This window comes from Equus caballus, chromosome 20 (assembly GCF_041296265.1).
Source record: "Equus caballus isolate H_3958 breed thoroughbred chromosome 20, TB-T2T, whole genome shotgun sequence".
NCBI lineage: Eukaryota > Metazoa > Chordata > Mammalia > Perissodactyla > Equidae > Equus > Equus caballus.
Window position 1 is genome coordinate 43,194,237 of NC_091703.1, and position 26,903 is coordinate 43,221,139.

Sequence of the window (26,903 nt, forward strand, 5' to 3'; positions counted from 1 at the left end):
CACTCCCCGTGTCTCTCCTCTAGACCCTTCCCAAGACATCACCTGGCAACTTCTCCAGCACGAGGTGCCCCCACTTTCCATTTTTCTGTGCAGCTTTCAGCTGAAGGGAGCCTAGGCAGCAGGTGGATTCCCGGGCCCCACTGGTGCTGTGTCTCTACCGGGACAGGCCATGTGCCTCTGGGTCTGTCACCGGACAGTGCAGATGTCGGAGGCTATCTGCCTGTGCCGGCATCACTCGGGGGATTGGGCGGCAGCCGTGAGAGCAGCTGCACATCTCAACGACCCGGGGAGGCAGCAGGAGCCCTTTCCACAGCCCTGGGTCGGTGCGAGGCGCTTCATAACTGAGCTTCTTGGGGCCTCTGCCTCTGAGCTGAGAACGTCTAAGGATGCCTCTTTTTGAAGCCTTTCCCCTCCCCTGCTCCCTGTCCGATAAGGAGCCCTTCCTGGCCAGAGCAGGTGAAGGGATGAACAAAGTCTCAGACACAGAACACCTGGGTTGAAAACGCAGCCGAGCTACCTCCTGGCTGAGGACTTTGGCTGCTGACCTGCTCCACGTCTCCGTGAAGTCGTCTTGCACGTGCACCTGTTGTGAGCAGCCAGTGGGCCTCTGTGAGGTCGTCCCTCTTCTCTGCTTCTGTAGCACTGCTTTCCTCCCTCTGTGAGAGAATGCCATGGTTAAGAAACCCTGGCCCTGCACTTGTTAGCCGTGTGGTGCTGGGCCAATTACTTAACCTCTCTGAGACCCAGTTAGCTCCTGTCTAAAATGGAGCTGGTGACAGTACTGACCTGGTGGGGCTGTGCGAGGGTTAATACCTGCAAGGCCCTGGGACAGCCTGGTGCACTGTGAGCCCTCAGGGAAGGTTGCTGGTTGTCTTGGCAGTGGTGCTGGTTGGGGTATTCCAGCACCCACCTCTGTGAGCTAGAAGGTTCCTGCTTACTCATCTTGCCTCTCCTATCGGCCTGGGAACTGTCAGGGGCCCGGACTGTATCCAGCCTAGATCCTGGCAAGGAGGGGACATTCCATGACTCCACCTTTGATGAACCAGTGAAAGAGACACTGCCATGTGCAGATAATGTGCCACAGCAATGTCATACAGATGCAGGGGACCTGGATGGCACAGGACCCCTGTACCTCTGTCCACTGTGAGGACTTTGGCAAGTGACTCCTCCTCTCCAAGCCTCAGTTCCCCATCTGTGGGGTGGGGATTACCTCAGAAAACTGACTTAGATGATGACTCTGAAGCATGCAGCACAATCCTGGGCCAGGGTGAGTACCTGAAAAACTGGTGGCTGGGACAGTCCCCTGGAGGCCACCCTAGAACAATGGTGAAGATCGCCAAGCGCCTCCCACCTTCCCCCACCCAGGCCCCAGCTCTCCTTTCTGCTGCCTGCACTGGTCCAAGGCAGTGTCCCAGGCTTCACAATGACCCCGGCCCACCCCCAAGTCCCCAGAGCCCCAGTCAACTGGAGTCACTGGAGGGTGGCTGCAAAAAAATGAGTTCCCACAGGTGTAATCCATGGGAATTCATAGGTTCTACCTGCCCCAGGGCCACCTGCATTTATAAGAAGGAATTTGGAGATGGCACTATTCACAAGGCAGCGAGCAGGTAAAGTAAATGTTTATAGTTTAAGTAGGTCAATAGGAATGAGGGGACCAGAGAGAATTAGCACAAGCAGTCAGATTCAAAACTGGGAAACACTGTGTTGGGCAAACTCAGCCCCTGGCTCTGGGTCCCCAGTGTGCCACCTGAGACAAAGGTTGGCTAGAGCAGTGGAATTCCAGGCTGAGGGCACAGCACATTCCCTTCTGCCTCTAGATCATTCCAGGGTGGCGCTCAGTCTCCTACACCAGCGAAGAAAGCAGCTCCTCTCAAAGGGAGCCCAAGAGTGGGCCCACAGGGGACAGTGCCCCCTCACGCTGCCTGGAAGGCCTGCCGCCTCCATGGCCACCTCCCCAGCACAAGCTGAGGCCGATCCTGTCCTTTCCATATTTAGAAAGAGTCGGGGCTTAAATGTCAGTGGATGATTCGGGTGCAGCATGACAGTTAGCAGCTCACACTAAAGAAAGGGAGAAAGGAAGAAAAACACCCAGCCCCATCCTTCCGTCCAGCCAGACCAAAGTGGGAAGGAGAGCGCTGTGCTTCCAGTGACCTCCCGCCTGCCTGGCCCAGGTCAGAAGGCTGCAGGGGAGGAGGCTGGGCAGGAGCAGAAGGGGGGGCGGAGGGGGAGGGGAACCGACAGGGCTCAAAGACTCCCAAGGAGGGGCCCAGCGGGTCCCCTGCTCCATTTGGCAGTGCACCAGTAGTTACATCTGTTGTTCCAAACTAGGCAGACTAGGGTCAAGTTCCAGCTCCTCCACTAACTAGCACTGTGACCTCTGGCAACTTCTTCAACCTCCCTGAGCCTCAGTTTCCTCGTCTGTAACATTGGGGTGATGAATGGGGCTGTGTCTGTGGGTCACTCAACAGGCAGCAACATTCAGCACATAGCATCTCTGATTTCCATGCCCTGCAAGGCTGCCCTCCACCAACCCCTGGGTCCAGCTGGACATGCCCAGTGATGGCGGCTCCGTGCACGAGGAGAACAGGAGGCCTTCACCTTCCGTCTCAGGTGTGGGGTCTGGTGTCCTGGGGAAGAAAGCCAGGAAATGTTTAAATACTCTAATTTGATGGTTGTGGATACTGGCGAGTTAGGGCAATCATCTGCCTGACGGCTCAGTTAATAACAGTAGCACTGGGGGCCGGCCCTGTGGCCAAGTGGTTAAGTTCACGTGCTCTGCTTCAGCGGCCCAGGGTTTTGCCGGTTCAAATCCTGGGCACAGACATGGCACCACTCATCAGGCCATGCTGAGGCGGGGTCCCAAATGCCACAACTAGAAGGACCCACAACTAAAAGAATGCACAACTTTGTACTGGGGGGCTTTGGGGGAGCAAAAGGAAAGATAAAATCTAAAAAAAAAAAAACAGTAGCGCTAAGAGCAGCTCAGGGTCACTAGAAACCATGGGCACTTAACCTTTAACCCTGAGGTTTCATTCCCACGACAACCCAGGGCGTGGGTATTACTGTAGCCCCATTTTGCAGACAGGGAATGTGCCCAGGGGAAGGGTTAGCAAACTCAGAAGTGGGGCTCAGGGGACCAGGACCAGGTGGGCTGTGTGGGGAGTTCGTGTGTCCAGTGTGGAGGGAGGGCTGCGTGCCAGGGCGTCCAGACCAGGCAGATGAGTCAGGAGGCAAGAGCCAGGAGCAGCACAGCTCATGCCAGCTCCACGACCTGGAGTCCTTTCGGCCTCCCACAGTCTCTTTTGTTTTGATTCTTCTGTAGGCGGAGTGTGTGGTGCTCAGATGTGGGTGTGCAGCAACTTGGTCCCTCTGGGGATAGCCTCAGCCTCCCCGTCCCCTTGGGTGCAGGCCTCAGTAGGGAGGGTGAGCCAGGATGGGGGCCTGGGCCCTCACCTCTGAGCCACCCGAGTTGCCACAGCGCCTCCTCCCTCCAGGCTGACCTGCGTCTGAGCTTCCAGGAGGCAGTGAGATTGTGGAGATGAATCCTGGGGGGCCAAGGCAGCCTGGGAAGGTTCCCCAGGAAATGTTCTTGACAGTCCGTGCGGTTTCCCAGCCAGCCTTCTTGAAAGGGGCCGCCCATCAGTCTTTCCATCCTCTGCTGGATGTACCAGAATTGTCTCCGGAGCCTGACGCAGCTCGGCACCCCGCTCAGGGTAAGCTGTGCCTAGAGCTGCTTTTCCATTCCCCTCAACTCTCTGCAGGATGGAGGAGCCCTTGGTCTCTGAACAGGGGCACTAGGGTGTCTTTGAAAGGGTCTGCTGGGATTTCCACCATCTCTCCTTCAGCATCCACATCAACTGGGTCACTGAGGACCACTTGGCAGTCCCTCCTGGCCACCCAGGGAGCCTCTGACTCCGGCTCTCCAAACACCTGCAGCTTTTGCAGTTCTTTGTCACATCACATCCTAGTCACAGTCACCAGGCTCAGCATCCACCTTGGCTTCTGAATCAGACCCAAGCTCAGCTCTCCTCCCAGCCACCTCCCACGTGTCAATCAGCATTGCACGTGGAAAGCAGAAACACCTGGGCTATCTTAACCAGAAAGGGACCTAGTAAGGAAGATAGGGACTTACCAAGTCAGCAGAGGGACGAGATAAAGGGAAGTCAGGGACCACTGCTAGGCTTTTGGCTTAAGTCACATCCACTCAGCTGTGAGCCTGAGACCAGGAGACAGTTGCTGCCACTGCTAGGACCACCAATACTGCCACAGCTTCCCCACACCCAAAAGGCTGGTGACAAAACCACAGAGATGCCAGTCCCTGCAAATCCTCACATTGGCCGAAGCTGCCTCACCCTCCATCACCACTGCTGAGGGAACAGCCTCTGCCTTCCTGCCACCTTCCAGATCGCACAGGGCTGCATCTTGTGGCAAAATTTAAATTGCAGCCAGAATCCCAGCAGCACGGCATTCTGGGAAATGTCATTTTATCCTTCTAGCCCCTATAATACAGAGGGAACATAGAAGGGGGCAGATACAGAGGCCAAGAGCTGACAAGGTCTAGCACCCCCAGAACTCATTTGGACTTCAGCCTGGTTTTAGCCCCACCCAAGACTGTGGTCAGTGCCCAGACTCCTGCCCCCAACCTCAGCCTCTGCTGTGTGGACTCTTGTGACCATCCACCCTCAACCCGAGTGAAGAACTGGCCCCAGCCCATCCATCACCACCCTACACCCAGCGCCTTAAGCTGAAGTCCTCTTACTCCAGCCTAGGTCCCTGGGCCTCACAGGGGCTCCTTTGACATGGCACCAAATCCAAAGGCAGGTTGTCACTGGAGAGCATGGGGCTGGGGGTCAGAAAGCTCAGAAAGCCTGAGCTCTGGCCAAGTACACACCATGTGCCCTCTCTGAGCCTCATTCACAGCATAAATTCATCCCTTAGGTCCTGCCTGGCTGTGAGTCTCTGAGATTTCCAAATATCTTTTTTATACGCAGAGTAGACATGGTTACTCATACACATGCAAGGTCCCCAGGGGCTGGGCACAGCTTTGCTGGGTCAACTCAGTCACTAGACAACTCCATTCAGGAAGGGTGGGAGAAGAGAGGGGCTGGAGGAGGAGGTGTGGCTGAGGCAGAAGTTGGACAGGCCAGGAACTGCCCCCACCTGACAACCCATCCCCCACCTAACAACCCATCCCCCCACTGACAACCCATCCCCCACCTGACAACCCATCCCCCACTGACAACCCATCCCCCACCTGACAACCCATCCCCCCACCTGACAACCCATCCCCCCACCTGACAACCCATCCCCCCGCCTGACAACTCATCCTCCCACCTGACAAACCCTACCCCCACCAAGGCCTTGTGGCTTGGGGGCTTTTGGGCCCAGACTGGGCTGAGAAAAAGAGAGCAGGCTTGGGGAGGGCAGACGAAGCTGAGAGTGGGGGAAGATTTAGCAGGGAAGAGTGGGAGCGAAGACCTGGACTATGAGAGGAAAGTCCGAGCTGGGCAGGACTGGGGGCTCAGGCCCTGGCTTTCCTGCTGTTGCCTCCTTGGTGGTCCCCTCAACTCGGCCCTCCCAGAGCAGTGGATGCTGCAGCCATGCCAATGACCTTGAGGCTGCACATCCAGCTTAATCCGCATCGGTGTCAGAGTGAAGGCCTCGCTGCTGTCACTCGGGGATATTTATAACCTGCCTGCCAGGCCCCAGTCAGGCGCTCTGGAAACTAGGCCACAGGAGCCAGGGAGGAGGCAGGCCCTGCCCCCTGCCCCCGCCTTGGAAGCCTCCCGGGGAGTGGGGCTCGAGTTAGGGGACAGGGGAGAGGGAGCCCCTTGGCCCCAGCCAGAAAACTCACCCCAGCCCCTGGGTGAGCAGGATTTCCAGAAAGGGCTTCCCAGGCCCATAACAAGCTTGTCGCTGGGCTGCATCTTCCACCCACTGGTGAGGAGCAGCCCCTGGGCACACGCCCCAGCTGTGTGCATCTTAGCCACGTCTCTGCTCCCTCTCGGCCATCAAACTGCACCAGAGTGCCCAGGGCCTGGGGGGCACGTCCACACGCCCGGGTTCAAGGCCTTCACCCACACCTTCTCTCCACCCACTGCACGTGGCGGTGTGGTCTGGTCACCTAGGACTCACACACTGCCTGGGGTCTGGTGGGGGCTCCACTGCTCTGTGTTGACCTTGCATGACCTTTCTGTGTCTCTGTCTTCTCATCTGTACAATGGGGTGAACAATGAGGACGCCATGAAAAAGGGCTCAGAATGGTGCCCAGCACATGAGAAGCACTTAGTGTGTGCCAGGTGGTATAGAAAGGTTTACGGGTTAGGAGTAGAGGCCCCAAAGCCAGGCTTCTTGGGTTCAAATCCTGATTCTGCCACTCACTGGCTGAGTGACCTTGGGTCCATTACCTAACCTCTCTGGGCCTCACATTCTTCCTCCCTAAAATGGGAAGTAATAATAGCACTTGCTCATGGGGCTGTTGTGAGGATTAAATAAATTCATATGTAAAGCTCTAAGAATGGTCCCCAGCACATAGTAGGTATTCAATTTGTATTAGCTCTGTTGCTGCTGCTGATTATTATTCTGGTAAGATTTTCTTCCGGCCAGCCCCCCCTCTCTCCTTCCTGCCTCCACTCTGAACTGGCACAGTTGCTCTCCCTGTGCACTCTCTCTTGCCTCTTCTTCCTCACAAATCAAATGCTGTGCTGCTTTCAAGCGTCACCTCCTCCAGGCAGCCTTCCCTGACCGCTTTGATGGACTTGTCACTGCCTCCCTTCTCTAGTCCCCCAGGCCTGACCCCCAACACGATTCCTCTGAGGAAATCTAGTCTCTCAATGCCTAGCCACCTCTCCTACCCCCCAGGTGTGCAGAGCCCAACCTCGTGCCGGCTGAACAGCAGCCAGGCCAAAGTTTCCCCTGGTCAGACCTGTGCTTGCTGAGGTGTCTGCATTCCTGGGTCGGGGACAGTGTGACCTGGCCCCCAACAGACACACACACATACACTGCAAGGCGGAACCTAGTTGTTTCCCCAGAAATAATTCCACGTGCCCACCAAGGACAACCAAATGCATTCTTCCCAAGCCCAGTCATTTTCTGGATTTTTCTGTCCAATAGAGGCCCAGGCCAGCGTGCCTCCCCACTGCCCGAGAGTTGGGGCGCACCCAGGAGGCCAGGTGGGGCTGGGGGCAGGTGTCCTAGGGGTTCTCTCCCAGGAAAGGGCAAGGTGGATGACATCCCGTCGGGGCACCAAGGCCCAATGCCCCAGGGACAAGGGCGCATCGTGGGGGAGGGGAGGCGACGGTCTTGCTGAAGTACCCACCGCAGCTGTCTCTGGAGGCAGAACGGAGCACCGGAGTGTCATTCTTTTCTCTCCCTTGACAGCCTGACAGACAGCGGGTCAGCCTTTCTGCCCCTGGCGCTGTTAACACGCACTGTCCCCAGGCCACACTCAGCCCCAGGCTCCTCAGAGGGCTCTGCTGACAGCGCCTTCCCTCCCCTCCCATTCCCTCCTCTCCCTTCTCCTCCCAGGCCCTGCCCTCCGCCCCCCTCAGGCCTGGCTGGGCTCCCGGAGCTACCTGTCTCCCCAGCACCTGTCACAGTGGAGGGCTGTCCTCCAGCCCCCTCCACTGTCTCCCCCAGGATCACCGCTTCTTCTGGGGTACACCCTGGACACAGGAAACATCATTCATCCCACAGGAGCCACCTTTGGCGGGGTCCCCCTTTTGCCTGTGATCTGGGGCAAGCGGTGGGGAAGGGGGGCGGTTCATGTGGGTAGGGAGGGGGGGCTCCCTTTGCACTCACTGTCCTCTCTGGGTGACGGAGGGTTGTCACCAGCCTAGAACTCAGCCCTTCGAGCCTCCAAGTCCACTCACCCCAAAACAGATGAGGATAGAAAGAGGCCCCCTGGGGTCCCCTCCGTGGAACCCCGAGCCCATCTGCTGGCCCTCAGCCTTGTCTCCAGCTCTGGTCTAAGACGGCCAGGAATGGGTCCTCACACCCAAATTCACGACTGAGAGCCGAAAATTAACCCTGCACCATTTTCCTTGTCAGTTATCCCTGAGGATAACGCTTTGTCTAATGCAGGGAGCCCAGGCCCAGGACGGGGTGAGAGAAGCCTTATAAATCCAGCCGAGAGTGGGTCTGTGCCCTCCAGCCACAAGCGTTAACTCCAGCACTTCCTCACTGAACAGCAGGGGGTCAGTGCAGTGACAGTAGCGGGTGTGTATGCAGCACAGACGGCTAAAGGTGCCCATAGCACCCTCTGCACTACAGCACAGCAGCAGAAGGCTGCTGAATCCCTTCCACGTGGGAGGAACCGGCCCCCTCGGAGCAGCCGGGTGTCTGTTGTCTCTCCCCTGGAAGAAGGTACCGGGAGCCCCTGGCGCCCCACCCCGATCTCCTGCACCAGCTGGGCACCCACCCCCAGCTGCTGTAGTGTTGGCTGTCAATGGCTCACACCTGTACCTTCTCCAGCAGAATGTCCTTAGCCCACAGGAGCCCCCTCCCTGGCAGATGCCCAGGAGGTTAAGCCCTCTGTCACACGCCCCCTCCCCTAGGAATGGCCCCTGGCTAGTGATGCTGGTGCAGGGATGCAAAGCCAACCCCCTTGTCTTAAGGTGGGACAAGCTCCGCAGAGCCAGTCACGCTCCAGAGCTCCCCGTGGGATCAGGCCGAGGCTGGACCTCACCTGCGGTGGCAGCGTGGCCTAGATTCTTCTCCTGCCCTCTCCTGCCCCCTCACTCCCTCACAGCTTTTCCTGAGAGCACTCCTCCAACAAGCCACTCACACAGAGGAGTCCCTAGCTCAGACTCTCTTCTAGGGAACCAGAAGGGGAGGATCGGGCTTCTGACCCCCAATCTGCATGCTCTCCCGGCAGTTCCTGGGGCATCCTGGGCGTGTCTGTCGTGGTGAGAGCCTGCCTTTCTGCCAGGATCTCATCTCCCTCTCCTTCTCCCGGAGGAGAAGTAGGCTCCTAACACCTTTCCTGTGAACGTGAGCCCTGCCACCTCTCACATCCCACTGAGGGCTCCCTCCCCCCACCCCGCCCCCAGGCTGTGGCAGCCAACACCTTGACTCACTTCCCATCCACCATCCTCCATGGGCCTCCAGATCACCACCAGTGCCCTGACTTGTTAAGCAGTGCAGATGGCAATTAACTGCATGATGTGAAACTATCCGGACCCTGATTATTTCAGGGACGAGGGCAGGGACTGTTAATAAATGATGAAGGAGAGCTTTCCAGAGGCTCCTCGCTGGCCCCTGCGCCAGCTTGTGGAAGGAGGCTGGGGAGGGAAGGGACCCTTCCCCACGCAGAGTTCGGAGGTGCGGGGCGGTGAGCCCAGAGGCAAGGCCCGGGAGGTGCCACACATTCACCAGGGGGGGGTCAAGCCACTCTTCCGAGCACGGGAACGCACAACGCTTAGGGCCACCATCCCCTTCCTGCAGACAAGCAGAAAGCAAACAACATGGTCCCCTGGATGTCCTCGGATGAATAATTCATTCTAGAATGCAAGCTCATGAATGAGTTCCAGGAGAATGCCCATCACCATCACCCCCTTCTGCTCTCCCACGGCTGCCTCCCTTCCCCACTCCCTTCCAGGCAGCAGGCAGATCTTCCATTTTTCCCAGATTATTAAGCTTCCTCTATGCTTCGCCCTGAAGTGGCCCCCGTGGGGAGCAGCAGTCAGACGCCAGGAAGGACGGGCAGCTCGCTCGGATAGAGATCTGAGTTGCTCAGGGTCTGCCCTTTGCTTGAACAGTGTGTCTTTTTTCCAGCAACATACCACAACAAAGCCTGGGAGAGAAAGAAAACATTTTTATTCATGGATCCTTTCATGTGCTAGAGCGAATGCAAATGCACACACACACACACACACACACTTGAACCGACAGGAGCTCGTGTACTTTGAAAGCCTAGACACGAACCTTGACGTTTCCAGGGGGAGAGAGATGTGCGTCACAGAAGGCTTTGCACCAGAGCTTCTCTAAACAGTAAGCAACCAAGTGCACGGAACAGAATTTGATTTACAAAAATTTGAGTGATCTATAAATTCTCAGAGGCCCATGCGTTGTACGGGTGTGGATGTGAGTTTGTAAATATGTGGACCTTGTCAGTGACTCTCCTCGTCTAGGTGAGGAGAGGGGTGGGCATTTCTGATGGAAGTCCTCCTCCGGGCTGGCTACACACCTATGAGGCCTGGTCACAGGGCCAGCCCCGAGCCAGGACTGCAAACACCATTCCTTCTCTGCCTCCAGCTGGCTAAGAGGAAAGCAACACTCCATCCCCAGACAGCCACAGACCCAGGGCTCCTTATTCTCAAAGAGGCCCCCCATCTCTCCTTACACCCCGAGCCCCCAGTGGTTCAGGCCCATAGATGTTTTGAGGGGAATATCTAGAAAGGAGCTTATTCATCCCCTCAACCAACTCCCTCATTTGATAGATGAAAACGAGGCAGTGGCCGGTCCCCAGGCCCGTGCCCAGATGACCTCGAGCCTTTGCTGTTATCCAGCCATCCCATAGTGCACAGGGAGGCCAAAACCAGTGAAGAGGCTTCTGGGAAGCCAGCCTTGCTGTCCAGCCTCCTCCGGCCCCTGCCTGCCTCCCTCTCACTTCTTCACCCTGCCTCCTTCCCTGCTCCAGGGGACAGACATGTCTTTTGAGCTTTAGCTGGTCTATGACACTCTCTTGGATGAGACTTGAGCTCACTCCCTTGGTGACACATTATCTTCGTATTAAGACCTTACCCTCCAGAGCCAACTCCTGGGTCAGCTACTTAGCTGGGGCCCCACCGGACTATCCTGCTCCTCCTCAGAGGGACTGGACAGAACAAGGGACTTGAAGACAGAACAAGGAGTAAGACTCAGGGCTCTCCTAATTGCCAGTCCAGAACTCGTCCCAGCAGACAAATGCACACCTCTTAAAATCTAAGCTCCTTTGTTGTAGTGACAATAAGGCTGATCATAATAGCAAACACCTATTGAAAAGAACAGCTGACACATATAGCACCTACTATGTACCAGGCAGTGTTCTGAGTCCTTTGCATATGTTAACTCGTTTGGTTAACCCAAGGCTCTCTAAAGGAGGTACTGTCATTACCCCCCAAGAGACCCAGAGAGGTTAAGTACCTTACTCAAGGTCACACAGCTAGTAAGTGGCACAGTTGGGAATTAGGCCCAGGAAATGTGACCGCAGAGGCCAAGGTCTGACTCCTTGAATCCTCAGGACCAGCCCCTGCTGATATCTCTGACCTAAGCTCCTACCACTCCCCGTCCACACCCAGCCCTGCTCCTGATCTCCAGCTCCCAACACACCATGCTCACTCCCTCAGAGGCCTTTTGTCTTTGCTGTTCCCTCTGCCTGGAATGCTTGGCCTCCGGACCTTCCTGCCTCCTCGGGGAGGCCTTGCCTGTGACCCTCTGGAAAGTCGCTCGCCCTTCATTCTCCATGCATCGATCTGTATTTCCTTCAGCATCTCACTGCCTGAAATGATTGTACTGCACGGTTTACTGTTTCTGCTACTAAAATGTAAACTCCACGGGCACAGCAAGCTTGCGCCTCTGCTTTGTCATGGCGTGCCCTCGCCTGGACCATGTCAGCCTGGCACAGAGTGAGCCCTCGAGGCAGACTCACTGACCAGTGAGCACCGTGTTCACAAACTAATACAGGCATGCACACTGTCCGTGTAACTGCAGTGTGCACGCTCATGCATTCACACCCAGCACAGAGGCCGTGTCTGTGATACAGGACTCTGCAGTGCAACACACACAGAAGTGGTGAGACCAGCTTAACGTAAACGGACTTTCTAACAGCTGATGCTAAGAAACAGAACGCTTCTGAGGACAGATCCTTAATTACCCGGCCTGAAAGAAGGCAGAACAGAAAATAGAATCTCTGTGTAGGAGCCAGAGCAACTCCACCACCTGGTCCAGGCCTTTTGTGTCTGTTGCCTGGAGAAGTGGAAGACTTGATTAAAACATGTGAGAAACCGGCCCCTGCAGGGTCCTCAGAAGGGGAGGGGGCTGGGGTGGCCCAGCGGCTCTAGTTACTGAATTGAGCTTGCTAAATATAGCCAGGCCAGGCATGGGGCACTGAGGAGGCGGGTCTGGGATCAGATAGGGTAGAGGGGCTCCCTAGCCCCTGCCTTCCACCCCCAGCTCAGCACCGATCAGGGGCAAGGGGATGCCATCTTGGGCCTGACAAGGACCTGGAGGAAGACGGGCAGCAGGGACCTACGCTTATGCATGTTCTGAGCCATGGCTTACCGAGCTGGGCATGCTGTTCTGGGCACAGGTGTTTGGGAAATGCAGGATCACGCCCCATGCGTGGCCTGTGGTAGCCGAGTATAGCCAACGCTAGCAGATGTGACCCTTGTTCTGTAGCACACGGGCCTTATCAATTCAATGCTGCTCTGAGCCCTCGTGGCGGCGGGGGGGGTGCGGCGGGGCGGTGTGGGGATGTGTGTGGGTGGAGTGAGTGAGGAGTGGGGATTCACATAGTAGGAGGAGCAGAATACCTAACCCCCGACCAGGTTAAAGACCAAGAAATTAAATACAATGTCTTCCTAGAGGGGAGGCCTGAGCTGTAGCCGGGAGCATCTTCTAGAAGTGCCACTAGTGGAGTGGGGCAGGATGAGGCCTCTCTGGCCTGGCAGATCCTCAAAGCCTGTGCTTCTGCGTGAAAGACCCCCAGAGCTACGAATGGTGGGTAGGGCTGGGCAGAACGCTCCGCAGCAGAGGGCATGCGCAGCCCAGACTGCCATACAGCAAGCCCAGGTGCGCGCCTCTGAGCTCCTCCCTGCTGAGGGGCCACCACGCTCCACGCGCTCGTCCTCCTGGTCAGTCTAGCCTCTGGAGCCCCCGGTGTCCCTACCCCTGGGTGATATTCCCTTGGGCTCTCGGGAAGCCATGAGGCCTTGGCTGGAAGTGGGAAGCTGGGCCGAGGGACGGTCTGGAAGGGGCCCACTCTTGTGGCCTGAGATTCTCCTTATCAGAGTGTCATCCCTAATCATCCTGTCCCCGCCCCACCTGCCCAGGGATCTCTTCTGTGAAATGGGACAACAGCGCCCTCCTCAGAGTGGCTGTGAGGATGAAATGAGAAACGACAGTAAAGCGCTCAGCACAGTGGATCAACCAAAACAACAAAGAAGGTACGAGAACATTCCATCTGTCCTTTCTCTCTTCTCCTGACTCTATTCAGACAACATCAGCTGGCATTTCCTATGGCAAGTAGTATGGCCAAAATTTGTTGTTATTGCCTCCTACCTGCTTGAATCACTCAAGGCTGCCTTCTCCACAGCAGCCTCCAGTGGAACCCCTGCCACACCCCCAGCCACCCCCACACGCTGGCACCAGCTGCCCTCATGGGCCAGGATTCAGCAGACCAATGGCTATTGGAACAGGGGTACCCTCCCCGTATCCCCAGTGGCTCCCCCAGGATGGGGGGCTGGTCAGGAGCCTCTCCGCTTAGGCTCCTAAGGAGACCTAGGGAGCCCCCCTTAGGTGTCCCCCAGGCAGGGAGTGGGCAGTGGCAGAAGCCTCCTGAAGCCCCTCTCGAGCCCCCTCACCCTTCCTGGGCCTCACCCTCGTGTGTCTCCCCTCTCCTCCTGGAAGGAGTCCACCCCCCATCCCACGGAGGACAATGGCCTGAGTGCCATGCAAGAGTGGGGACTGTGAGGCCCAGTGCTGCCGGCGGAGCCACCCCCAGCCCGCTCTGGGATGCCCAGCGGGCCGTGTGCCTCTCCCAGGCCTGTCTCTCCTCAGGGTGTGCGGGCACTTTCCTCACGGGCTGCTTTCTCGGTGCCGTTTCCTACCTCCCCTCCTGTGGCCGTGACTGGTGAAGGGCTGCGGTGGACGGAAGTCCAGACCTGGGTCAGAAGATCTCATTTGTAAGAAGTTCTTCCGTCTCAGCTCTGGGTGACCTGGACAAAATGCCCAAACCTCTCTGGGCTGCAGTTTCCTCTCCATAACGATGACCAAAATAGCAATGCCTTATTCCCCCCGTGTTTCTGTGCGACAGCGCCAGTCTGTGTGATGGCCTAGTTGGGGACAGGGAGATGGCTGTGCGTGTCACTGAGACTGCGTCCGTGGTCTCTTCCTGCCAGGTGTCCTCCAGGTGTCCCCTGATAGTCTTTTTCTCTCACAGGAATCAAAGCCCGTGATTGACAGTCCAGCAGGAACCCAGCAGAAGACTCACCACCCACACCGAGAAAAATGTGGGAAAGCCACTTCTTCCAATCCTGGGGAGCCACCACCGACCCTTCCCAGCTCCTTCCACCTGCACCCTCTGAGCTCTGGTTTCCTGGAAAAGGACCTGCTCATAGGACCTGGGGCCCTCCATCACCCCAGAGTGTCCCATCCCCAACTTGAGCGACAAGGGAGCATGAGAAGGGCAGAGAGCAGCCCCGGCTCCTCCTCTCTCAGGTGGCGTTCTCAGGATTGCTCAGATGCGGGGCTGGGATGTGAGCTGGAATCCTGGCATGAGGAGAAATGGGCCTCCTCCCATCACCCTTGCTCCACTTCTTCCCTTCCCTACCCCACAGCCAGCTGCGCCCCTCCACGCATATCTTCACACGTGGGCAGGTCCCTGCTCCCCAGCCAAGTGTCCCAGTGCGCCCGAGGCCTGCCTTGAAGCTGATCCCAGAACATCTGCTTCACCCTCTGCTGAGGGGCTGGGCCAGCACACAGGCCCCAACAGAGCCTGCATCAGGCTGGGTGAACAGATTCCTTAAGAGAGTTTTTCTGTCTTCTTCCTTAGTGCTTGAAGTTGTGCTTGGGGTGAGGAAGTTAAGACAAGAGTCTGTTTAACTTTCCACTCCAGCAGGTGGACTGGGTTTGGGAGAGCAGAAAGATGAGAAGTAAGGGAGGAAGGCCTGGTCCGTGCTGCCTGGGGGCTTCCCACCTCCCCCTCGAGCACTGACCGTCTCCTATGGCTTCACTGGCCCTAGAGCAGAGTGATAGCCACGTGAAGGGTGGGATCACCTTCCTGGTGACATTACATTTTGTGGCGGGGGTTCTGTTAGCAGGAAGGGAGGGGCTCTCCATACGTCCAGGACTTGGGCAAGGCGGGGGCAGGTGGGGCAGTGTTGTTCCCTGGTGTGGCTGCTTGGTGAGTGTGCTAAGAACAACTGTGTGAAAGGACGCCTCCCAGGTAGCAGATGAATGTGGACAGTGCTGCCCTCATTTGGGGAGGGGCAGGGAATGTGAGTCCCAGGGAATCAGGATCCACGCTGTGACGTGCATCTCTGGAGTGATATTAGGAGCTCTTTGGGGCCATCTAACAGATACTGGGACCATGGCCCTGTGCCCGCCTGCCTTTCTTTCCTCCCCTCGGTGCTGAAAGGACAGCAGGCACTGCGGGAAGTTCTCCAGTCCAAGCTTCACCCAGAGCCCATTTTCCTATTCAGATGGTGACCACTGCCCATCCTGGATGCCAAATCTGCCTGTGCTCAGGGATCCAGGACAAGATGGATCTGGTCGGCTGGGGCTGCCTGGAGGTGGGTGGGCAGAGGGACCCCCTCTTCCAGTCCCTGGATGACTTCTCCAGGGCAAGTGATGAATGGGCAAGTTCAACATGCCCATTGCTACTCAGGATAGCATCAGTATTCCTTGTCAGAAATATTGACCAGAGAATTCTAATATCAGATAGGGGTGACCAGACTGGATGGCCTCCACCAAACTGACTATGCCAGCCCAATGCTCCTAGGACCCAGTCTATGCAATATTATCATGAATAATACATGTGCTGATCACAATGGTACCTATAATTACTATAATGGAGACCATTCACACTTCCATTGCTCGAGTTCTATGTGCTATGTGTTTAATTACCCAGTACTTCTCAGTTTATAAATACACAGCCCCCTGAGCTACATTTTTCTCCATTGCCATTTTACAAATTAAACAACTGAGGCCACAAAACAAAGCCCCACACCCCTCGCTCACGAAGAGATGGGCAGCCCCCCAATTTGGGTGCTGAAGGAGCCTCCTGCTCTCCCGGCCCAGCGCCCTTGGCCCACTCTGTGGCTCCCCCACCAGCCCCCAACTGCAAAGCTGCAGTGTGTTCCTCAGTGCCTCTTCCTCAGAAACAGCAGTCCGTCTTAACTAATTCCTCCTCAGACTCAAGCAAACCTCTTCCCCTCTGAAGGCCTGAGTCGCTCTCTCTGATAAGTGAGAAGACACGCAGGTCGGGGAGTCTCGAAGGGCCATGAATCCCCCCAGCTGTGAGAGCCACCTCGGACAGGGCGGGCCTCTGGCCAATCCACCCTTGCCTGGCAGTATGCTCCTCAGAGACAAAGGGACCAGGTGAGATGTGTGAAGAACACACATGCCTTTGTCGGTCAGAGACAGTTCCTCAGGGAGCCCTGGGAAGACCTCAGGGGCATGGGCCTATGTCCTCCCAGTTCCCATGACAGGGGACAGAGCATGTTGCATTCAGCAAGTCACTAAACGTCAGTTGTTTTGATTGTGACATCTCCCTCACACTGCTGCTGGCTTCTCTGCCTGCCACAGTTCATGGCTCATGTGTTAGGATTCAGGACTTCAGGAATTAAGGAATTTTCTGGGTTTCATATCAGTTCCAATGCAGGCAAACGTGTTTATTGAAGGCTTACTCAGCCCTGTCACTTACAAGGACTGTGACCTTCAACACAGGGGTTTGTTTAATTTCTCTGTGCCTCGGCTTGCTCATCCAGAAAATGGGCGTCCTACCCCACGTCATGGGCTTAGTGGGGATTAATTGGCATAGCACATATGAAGTACTTAGCAGGAGCTGTGTCAGGAAACACCACTTCTCCCTTCCCAATCATAAAGCCCTTTCTGCAGTGCCAAGAACCTTCCTCTTCATGGAGCCTCAGAACAGTCAAGTGCAGGGGCCCCACCTCCTGGACTCCTGTCTTTCCTCACAGGTGCCATGGCTTAGCCCATCCAGTGCCCTTGGAACATTCTGGAAGGCCAGATCTTGGGGCTCCTCCTTTGCTCCCCTCCCCCTGAGCTCCGGCTTTATTCCACTCCCCTTTCCCAGGGAGTCACGGCTGACCCACAGACCATGACAGCTTTTACAAGGTCAAGGGTTCTCTGTCTCCCTCCTCTGCACTTTGTCAAGGGGCTGGGCTCAGCTCCTCATTTGAGGAGGCCAGGGCCTCGGTGTAAAGTTGGGCAGGGTCCAGCCACAGGATATTTATAGGGGGGCTCTGGAGCCAGGCTTCTTGAATTGTCCCAGATGTGACAGCTGCTCTGTCCTCATGAGCTTGTGCAGCCCCACACCCACCAATTCAGATTAAAAAGTGATAGGTACAAACGACAGGTACCAGGAGCCCTGAGGTGCCCAATGGTGGGTTATGGCCCCGGAAGCGGAAAGAAAGAACACCTCAGGCCAGAATACAGGCTTCCCTTCTCAGAGGCCCAGCCCCCGCCTTTGCACATGCACAGCCACATTTTCTGCAACTCCCTGATGGCTGAGACACAAGTGGAGAAAAGCAAGAGGAAAAATCAGGGGATACTCCCCATGCTCTGAATTGGAGGAGTCCCCTGTTTCACTGCTCCAACCAGGCCCTGAGGATTTCTCCTGCATCTTCCTCTGTCTACACCAGGTGCTCACTTCCAGGCTTCAGGCTGTGCTGAGTTCCACTCAGGGGAGACCCAAGGAAACTATATGCTCGATTCACCACCAGTTTGGTGGCACTTGGACTCCTGGTTCCCTCACTCCCCATCCACTTGCTGCTACTTACTGTTCAGAGACTTCCAAGAGCTGCCCCACGCACTGTGTCCAGGTTTTATTGTCAGTGGGGAGGGAGGCTGCCGTGTGTTTACTGCATCTTACCTGGAACTGGAACACAATAAGTTTAAAGCCCTAACAACATACAAAACCTTTGGTCCTTCTGCTCCCTTCAGGAGGAAGGAGACAAGCCCTGACTGATTGTCACATTGTCTTGTTTCCCTGTGAAGACACAATCACACATATTCATGTATTCATTTATGTAACAAATATTTCTTGAGCATTCCTTCTGTGCTAGGCCCTTCTAGACACTGAGAATTCAGCAACGAAAAATCAGACAAAGCCACTGTCAGACAAGGCAGTCAGAACATAAACAAAAATTAAATACATAATATGTAGGCAACAAGTACCATTGTGAAAAAGAAAAGAAGGTAAAAGAATGGGAGTGCTTTTTTATGAAGAGTGGGCAAGCAGAGCCTCTTTGAATACATAATGAGATCTGAGAATAAAGTAGAAGAAAGTGGGCTCTCTACATATCTGAGGCAGAAGCATTCCAGGAAGAAGAAATTGCTGAGGCCCTTTGAGGGCTGATGGAGCAGGACTGGCAGGTCTGGGGCACAGCCCTGAGGCCCGTGTGATCAGGGAGCGCAGGGCAAAGAGGAGTGCAGTGCAATATGAAGTCAGAGCTTGGCAGGGGAGGGGCAGATCGCGTGTGACCTTGTAGGCGGTTGTTAGGACTTTGTAGAATCCGTGGGAATCCACATGGAGTTTGACACAGAGGAGTGACATTATCAGACTAATAATTTAACAGAATCAATCTTTTATTTCCAGAATAAGGTGAGGTAGGGGAATAAGGGCCAAGGAGAAAGCAGAGAAGTCATCTAGAAGGCTATTGAAATAATTGAGGGGAGAGAAAACTGTGTGTTGGTCGAGGGCAATTCAGATGGAGGAAGTCAGAAATGGCTGAGTCTTGAATATGTGCTGAAGGTAGAGTGGACAAGAGTTGTTGACAGAGGCGGTTTGGACAGAGAGAGAAGGTAATGGTCAACTTAGAGTTGCTATGGAGACCATCTGTCAATCACCCTGCTAACCCAGGAATCTCCTACCCACCATCCCTGACATCATGATATTCACCCACTTAATGAATACTACCTGGGAGGGAGGATCCCCTACTCACACAACAGCCTGATCCAGGCCTTTAAAGTTCTTTCTTATACTCATGCAAAACCCATGTTCCTGTGTCTTTCTCTCGCTGCTCCTAACGCAACACAGGGCAGGTCTCCACCATCTCCCACAGACAATCCTCCAGATTCCTGGCAGAGATGTGCCTGGCCTCTCCCTCAGTTCATATCCCCCATCAATGCTGTTTTCAGTCCTTCTGGACATGAACAAATCCCAGGAGGAAGCAGCTATGGGTCTTCTACTGGGTAGAACGACCAACGAGTGATTGTCCTCTGAGCTCCTTCTAGAACACTGTACACAGATTTTGGTAAATGATTCACATTCAGACTACCAATCTAAATTTGGCAAATGTACTCATCCTCATCCTTTTTCCCAGGGAGGGGGAATTAGAGAGTTAGTTTAGATCTTGCTTCCTTACCACCAGGAAAACCAAAGCAATGCGAAGAGAGCTTCCTTAGACACCAGCTCCACATCCCCACCCATCCGCATCCAGGTCCACACCCTGCTTTCTTGCCCATTATAGTAAGTGAACTATCTCTGCTCCTATCTAAAGCCAGTTCTCCACTTTTCTGCTATATCCCACTCCTCACATGTTCAAGAACACTGGTGTCCCTGAAAATTGGAGGGAACAATAGAGTAGAACTAATATTTTTTAAATGGAATTCAAGAACACTTTATAGAAATAAAAGAAAACCTAAATTTATGTAAGGGACAATGATGTGCCTGGGAAAATTGAGATGATCAACTCAGAGACATAGCTTATATAATTATTAGACTTTAAAGACAAAGAAACAATACTCAAGGCCTCCGGGCACAATATCTACAAGAGTTTGAAAATTATATTGGCATCAGGATATTCAAGAGCAACCTGCAAAGCAAGGCAAAAATGGAGCATTATTTACAAGTAACCAAAGGGGAAGAAATAAATTATGAACCAAGGACTTTATATGCAGCCAAGTCATCATTTAATTATCAAGGCTATAGAAAAACAAATCATATATGCAAAGAGTGAGAGAATTCTGTACCCATGAGCCCTTGTTGGGTAACTAACAGAGGATGAATTCTATCCAATCAAGAGGTGACTGGAGAAACTTTGGCAAATGAATGATAGTGAGCATGTAGTATATTTAAGTGTAGACCTAAAATTTAAACAAGGATCAGGAACAAGGGTGGAAAATAATTTGTAAATGTCATACGTTCTGACAAAGTAGAAAGAATGCAAATTAAAATTTGAGCTGAGAAGGAAGTCAGAAAGAAGAAAGCAGAAAAGGGTCATTGTTGCAGAGGGAACAGAAAGGAATCAAATGATATCATTTAGAATTGACAATCCAGGTAGTAAAAGATTAAATAAGAAAAAAGGCAAATAAGGATATCTTAAAAGATATCAGTGCAAAGGTAAATACCAAAGCAAAACTGTACATTTCTATAAATATCAAAGCAATTTTTTTAAAAAAAAGTGAAGGAGGCATATAGAGAAAGAAACAGTAAATATAATATAATACATAGACTAATTATAATATGAAATGACATAAGGAGTTGGCACCCAATATATTAGTCATATCAATAAATGTGGATGAGATTAACTTGCCTATAAAAGAGACAGATTTTCAAAATATCTTATAAAGCAAAACTCCGTTCTCTTCCAAATACAGGGGAAACAATTAAAACAAAGTGATTCAAAAGCTAAAAAATAAAACTGGATGGGAAAAGTTATATAGTAAAATGAAAGACCTCTAAAGCCTGGGTAGCAAGCCTAATATTAGACAATGCAGAGTTTAGGCCAAAAATCATCAAACAAAACAAAAACGTAATTCAAAAGCCACAATCAACAATGAAATACATCAGTTATTAATATCTATGTGCCAGATAAATAGAAACCACCTCTATATAAAATAGAAATTACAGCAATGCCAGGAGAAATAGAAACAATAGTGATAAAAGAATTTTACACACCACTCTCAAAACAAGAATAAACAAAAAGTAAGTATGGATAGAGAAGACCTAACCAACATCAATGATAACTTTCATAAATATATATTAAATGCTGAAGCCTTTAATAAGGAACATACATTCTGATCAAGCTGACATGAGACATTCATTGAAGTTTATCATATATCACAAAGGAAACGTAAGTTCCATAGTAGGACTATTACAAATAGAATTCTCTGATCACAATGTTTGTAGAAATTAAAAGCAAAATTTAAAAATGCCCTTCCAGAGATGGAAGAAGAAGGACTAACTTCACTCTCTCACCTAAAAGAATAAAAACATCTGAATGAAATATAGGAAATATGGTTTTCAAGATACCAGACATCAAGTCATGAAGGACAGTGATCATGAAGAGTTGGGAAACGAATGCGAGGAGTTCTACGGTTTCAGCAGTTTAGTGCCTGCAGAGTTTCCAGAGGCCAGTGCAGGGAGGGGGACCCAGGCAGAGCCCAGGGGACTGAGAGTCTGAGGGGATCAAGGCAGCTGGAGTCCCTAGGGCAGAGCACTGGAGACAAGAAAGCTGCAGAGGGTCCCCTCAGTATTCAGCAGAATGCTAGTCAGCACACTCGTGAGGAAACTCCCTGTCTTAGTCCATTTGGGCTGCTCTAACAAAATGCCACAGGTTGGGTAGCTTATAAACACTAACAATTTGTTTCTCACAGTCCTGAAGCTGGAAGTCTGAGATCCAGGTGTCAGCACGGTCAGGTGAGGGCCCTCTTCTGGGTCATAGACTTCTCATTGTCCCCTCACATAATGGAAGGGGCTAGGAGCTCTGCAGAGCCTCTTTTACAAGGCACTGATCCCATTCGTGAGAGTTCTACCCTCATGACTTAAGCACCTCCCAAAGGTCCCATCTACTACTACCACCACCTTTAGAAGTTATGATTTCAACATATGAATTTGTTAGGAGGAGGGGCACAAACACTCAGACCAGAGCACTATCCAAAGCCGCAGAAAGAACCTCTTGAAAGGATAAAAGGCAACACTGCCAGATACCCTCACAGGGCCAAGAATAGTGTCTGCTCCCACTAGCTGAACTGGAAAAACTTCATAATTCATGTAGAATTGTGTAGAGTATTCAGAAGGATCTTGCCTCAGAAGTGGGGAATAAATAGTCCAAGACTAAATGCCGCTATGTCTCTAGCTGACAAATCTTTAAAGCAAGACCCAAAAGGATTTAACTGTTTCCAAGTAACTTACTGCATCCCAGAACAAAACTCAGGGATATTTATAGGAATACAATAATATCCAACACCCAGTAAGTTAAAATGCATAATATCTGGCATCCAATAAAAAGTTACCTGGTATGCAAAGAAGCAGGAAAGTTTAACCCATAATGAGGAGAAAAATCAAGTAACTAAAACCAACCAGAACTGGACACAAAGGTTAGAATTTGCAGACAAAGACAGTAAAATAGTTATTATAACTGTAATCTATATGTTCAAAAAGTTAGTATAGAGACATAGAAGATGCAAAAAAGACCCCAAGTGAACACCTAGAGAGGAAAACTACAATGTTGACATGAATAAAATTACTCAAAATTAGTGATAAAGAGAAAACCTTACAAGCAACCAGACAAAAAAGTCACCTTACATGAAAAGGAACAAAGACAAGGATGTTAGCAGATTTCTAGTCAGAAACAATGCAAGAGAGAAGACTAAAGCAACATCTTTAAAGTACTGAAAGAAACTGTCAACCAAGAATTCAGTAGGCAGCGAAAGTATCTTTCAAAAACTAATGGAAGTAAGGCGGAGCAAAATGGCGGGGTGAGCTGACCCGGGATTCTCTCCCCTCCAAAATACAACAAAAGATTGGAAGAACTGAATTTCAGAGAATAAACATAATGGAGCTCGTTAGAGACCTACAGTACCAAGAAGGCGGAGATCATAAACCTAGCTTTACACCTTCGGAGGCGCTGGAACGGTAGGAGAGAACATCGCTCCCTCCCCTAGAGTCTGCGATCGCTGCGGCGCGGGTCGGGAAGGAGCGGGGGAGGGGCCGCGCGGGATCATCCAGGACTCCTGCCGCTGATTCAGTGGAGACCCGCTGACGGGGGTGGGGGGGGAGCTTCCGTCGGCGGGGACCCCATAAATCAAGGGCCTTGGGAGACCAGAGAACAGAACTGATCTGAACCCAGACCGGCGCGTGTGAGTAACAGCCCCTCCCCCACAGCAAAGCCGGTGGGCGCAGCCATCTTGCCCCAAGGCGGAGAGCTAACACGCCGCTCTCGACCCCCATCTAGTGGCGACAGGCTGTAACTGCAACTGAATTCTACCACCATGAGAAAAAACCGCTCCTCTACCATGCAGCAATTTATAAAAGCCCCAGACCAGAAGGAAAACAATAAAAACACAGAATTAAGTCCTGAGGACTTGGAATTAGGTAAACTAAGTGATAATGAATTCAGAGCAGCTATAATCAAAAAACTCAATGAGGTAGAGAGAAAGATAGAGAAACAAGCCGAGTTCTGGAGTTACTTCACGAAAGAGATTGAAATCATAAAGAAGAATCAAACAGAATTACTTGAGATGAAAAACACAATGGACCAGATAAAACAGAATACGGATTCCCTGAATGCCCATGTAGACAACATAGAGGAGAAAATTAGCATAATCGAAGATAGACAGGCTGAATGGCGCCAGACGGAGGAAGAAAGAGAACTAAGAATTTAAAAAAATGAGGAAAATCTCCGAGAGATAATGGATTCAATGAGTAAGAACATAAGGATCATAGGAATTCCCGAGAATATGGAAAAGGGAAATGGAGCAGAAAGTATGCTTAACGAAATTATTGAAGAGAACTTCCCAAATCTAGGGATCAACGGAGAAATGTGTGTAGAGGAGGGTTTTAGATCTCCTAGATTTGTCAATGTAAAAAGACCTACTGCAAGGCACGTAGTAGTAAAGTTGGCAAATAGGAATGATAAGGAGAGAATACTCAGGGAAGTAAGAAAACAAAGAGAATAACCTATAAAGGAGCCCCTATCAGACTGTCAGCGGATTTCTCTACAGAAACCCTACAAGCTAGGAGAGAATGGAGTGATATATTCAAAGCTTTAAAGGATAAAAATATTCAGCCAAGAATACTCTATCCAGCAAGAATTTCCTTCAGATATGAGGGAGAAATTAAAACTTTTCCAGACAAACAAAAGTTAAGGGAATTTGTAACTAAAAGCCCTCCATTACAAGAAATCCTCAAGAAGGCTCTCATACTTGAAAAAAGAGAAAATGGAGAAAGAGGACACAATCCACAGACTAGGGAGACCGATGGATAGAACCAGAACAGGATAGCAAATATTCAACTATAGCATTAGGGTAAAGGTAAGGAAACTACCAAAACAAGGACAATCTTAGCACTCTAACTACAAATTAATAAGACGAGTTGGAATAAAAAATGAAAATAATTATTTAGGAGGGGAAGAGCAAAGGGTCTAAATCAGTATTGGTCAAGTAGGTAAGAGACCACCAGAGAATAGACTATATTATACACGAGCTTCTAAATACAAACTTCAAGGTAGACACTAAAATAAAGTACAGAACAGAGTCACAAATCATAGATAAGGAAAAATCTAAGAAACCCAGCATAAGAAATTGCAGTATTAAATGGGTAGTCTAAAGCACACAGGAAAAGAAACACAGGAAAACAAGATAATGAGCGACAGATTGACAGCATTAAGTCCACATGCATCAATAATCACTCTCAATGTGAACGGATTGAACTCTCCAATAAAAAGACACAGAGTGGCAAAATGGATTAAAGAACACGATCCAACAATTTGTTGCCTCCAGGAAACACACCTCAGCCCCAAGGACAAACACAGACTCAGGGTGAAGGGGTGGAGGACAATACTTCAAGCAAATAGCAAGGAAAAAAAGGCAGGTGTTGCAATTCTTATATCAGACCAAGTGGATTTCAAAATAAGACAGATATAGAGAGACACAGAGGGACAATATATAATGATCAAAGGGACACTTCATCAAGAAGAAATAACGCTTATAAATATCTATGCACCCAACACAGGAGCACCAAGATTCATAAAGCAACTATTAACAGACCTAAAGGAAGATGTTACAAACAACACAATAATAGTAGGGGACCTCAACACCCCACTCACATCAATGGACAGATCATCCAGACAGAAAATCAACAAGGAAATAGTGGAGCTAAATGAAAAACTAAAACAATTGGACTTAACAGACATATATAGATCACTTCACCCTGAAAGAGCTGAATACACATTCTTCTCAAGTGCACGTGGAACATTCTCTAGGATAGACCATATGTTGGGAAACAAGGCAAGCCTCTACAAAGTTAAAAAAATTGAAATAATAACAAGCATCTTCTCAGATCATAGTGCTATAAGGCTAGAAATTAATTACAAGAAAAAAGCTGAGAAAGGCACAAAGATGTGGAGACTAAACAACACACTACTGAACAAGCAATGGATCATTGAGGAAATTAAAGAAGAAATAAAAAAATAAATGGAAACAAATGAAAATGATAGCATGCCATACCAACTCATATGGGATACAGCAAAAGCTGTATTAAGAGGAAAATTCATCTCAATACAGGCACATCTTAACAAACAAGAAAAATCCCAAATAAGCAACCTTAAAGCACAGCTAACTGAGCTAGAGAAAAAAGAACAAATGAAGCCCAAAGTCAGCAGAAGGAGAGACATAATAAAAATCAGAGCAGAAATAAATACTATTGAAACAAAAAAAGCAGCAGAAAGGATCAATGAGACAAAGAGCTGGTTTTTTGAGAAGATAAATAAAATTGACAAACCACTAGCCAGACTTACAAAGAAAAAAAGGGAGAAAGCTCAAATAAACAAAATCAGAAATGAGTGAGGAGAAATAACAACAGACTCTGCAGAAATACAACAGATTATAAAAAAATACTACAAAAAACTGTATGCCAACAGAATGGATAACCTAGAGGAAATGCATAAATTCTTGGACTCCTACAATCTCCCAAAGCTCACTCAAGAAGAGGCAGACAATTTGAACAGACCAATCACAAGGAAAGAGATTGAAACAGCAATCAAAAACATCCCAAAGAATAAAACCCCAGGACCAGATGGCTTTCCTGGGGAATTCTACCAAAATTTCAGAGAGGATTTAATACCTATCCTTTTCAAGCTATTCCAAAAGATTAGGGAAGATGGAACACTTCCTAACACATTCTATGAGGCCAACATCACGCTGATACCAAAACCTGACAAGGACACCACGAAAAAAGAGAACTACAGGCCAATATCACTGCTGAACATAGATGCAAAAATTCTAAACAAAATTTTGGCAACCAGAATTCAGCAATTCATCAAAAGAATCATACATCAGGATCAGGTGGGATTCATACCAGGGACACAGGGATGGTTCAACATCCGCAAATCAATCAATGGGATACACCACATCAACAAACTGAGGAATAAAAACCACATGATCATCTCAATAGGTACAGAGAAGGCATTTGACAAGATCGAACAGCCATTTATGATAAAAACTCTGAACAAAATGGGCACAGAAACTACCTCAACATAATAAAGGCCATATACGACAAACCCATAGCCAACATCATACTCAATGGGCAAAACTGAACCCCATCCCTTTGAAAACAGGAACGAGACAAGGATGCCCTCTATCACCACTCTTATTTAAGATAGTACTGGAGGTCCTGGCCAGAGCAATCAGGCAAGAAAAAGGAATAAAAGGAATCCAAATAGGGAGGGAAGAAGTGAAACTCTCGCTGTTTGCAGATGACATGATCTTATATATAGAAAACCCCGAAGAATCCATTGGAAAACTGTTAGAAGTAATCAACAAGTACAGCAAAGTTGCAGGGTATAAAATCAATTTGCATAAATCAGTAGCATTTCTATACTCCAGTAATGAACCAACAGAAAAAGAACTCAAGAATACAATACCATTCACAATCGCAACAAAAAGAATAAAATACCTTGGGGTAAATTTAACTAAGGAAGTGAAGGACCTATATAATGAAAATTACAAGGCCTTTC

General features: G+C 50.7%; 1 long non-coding RNA gene across 1 annotated transcript in view; it reads right to left on the reverse strand.

Moving 5' to 3' along the window:
- Nucleotides 1–9,468: 9,468 nt before the first annotated feature.
- Nucleotides 9,469–26,903, reverse strand: part of LOC138915049 (uncharacterized) — a 29,794-nt gene continuing 12,359 nt past the window's right edge. The window contains exons 3-4 of the long non-coding RNA XR_289143.4: nucleotides 17,724–17,821; nucleotides 9,469–9,793 (exon numbers count right to left, since the gene is read on the reverse strand). This is a non-coding gene — a long non-coding RNA (uncharacterized lncRNA). The remainder of the gene's footprint in view (nucleotides 9,794–17,723; nucleotides 17,822–26,903) is intronic.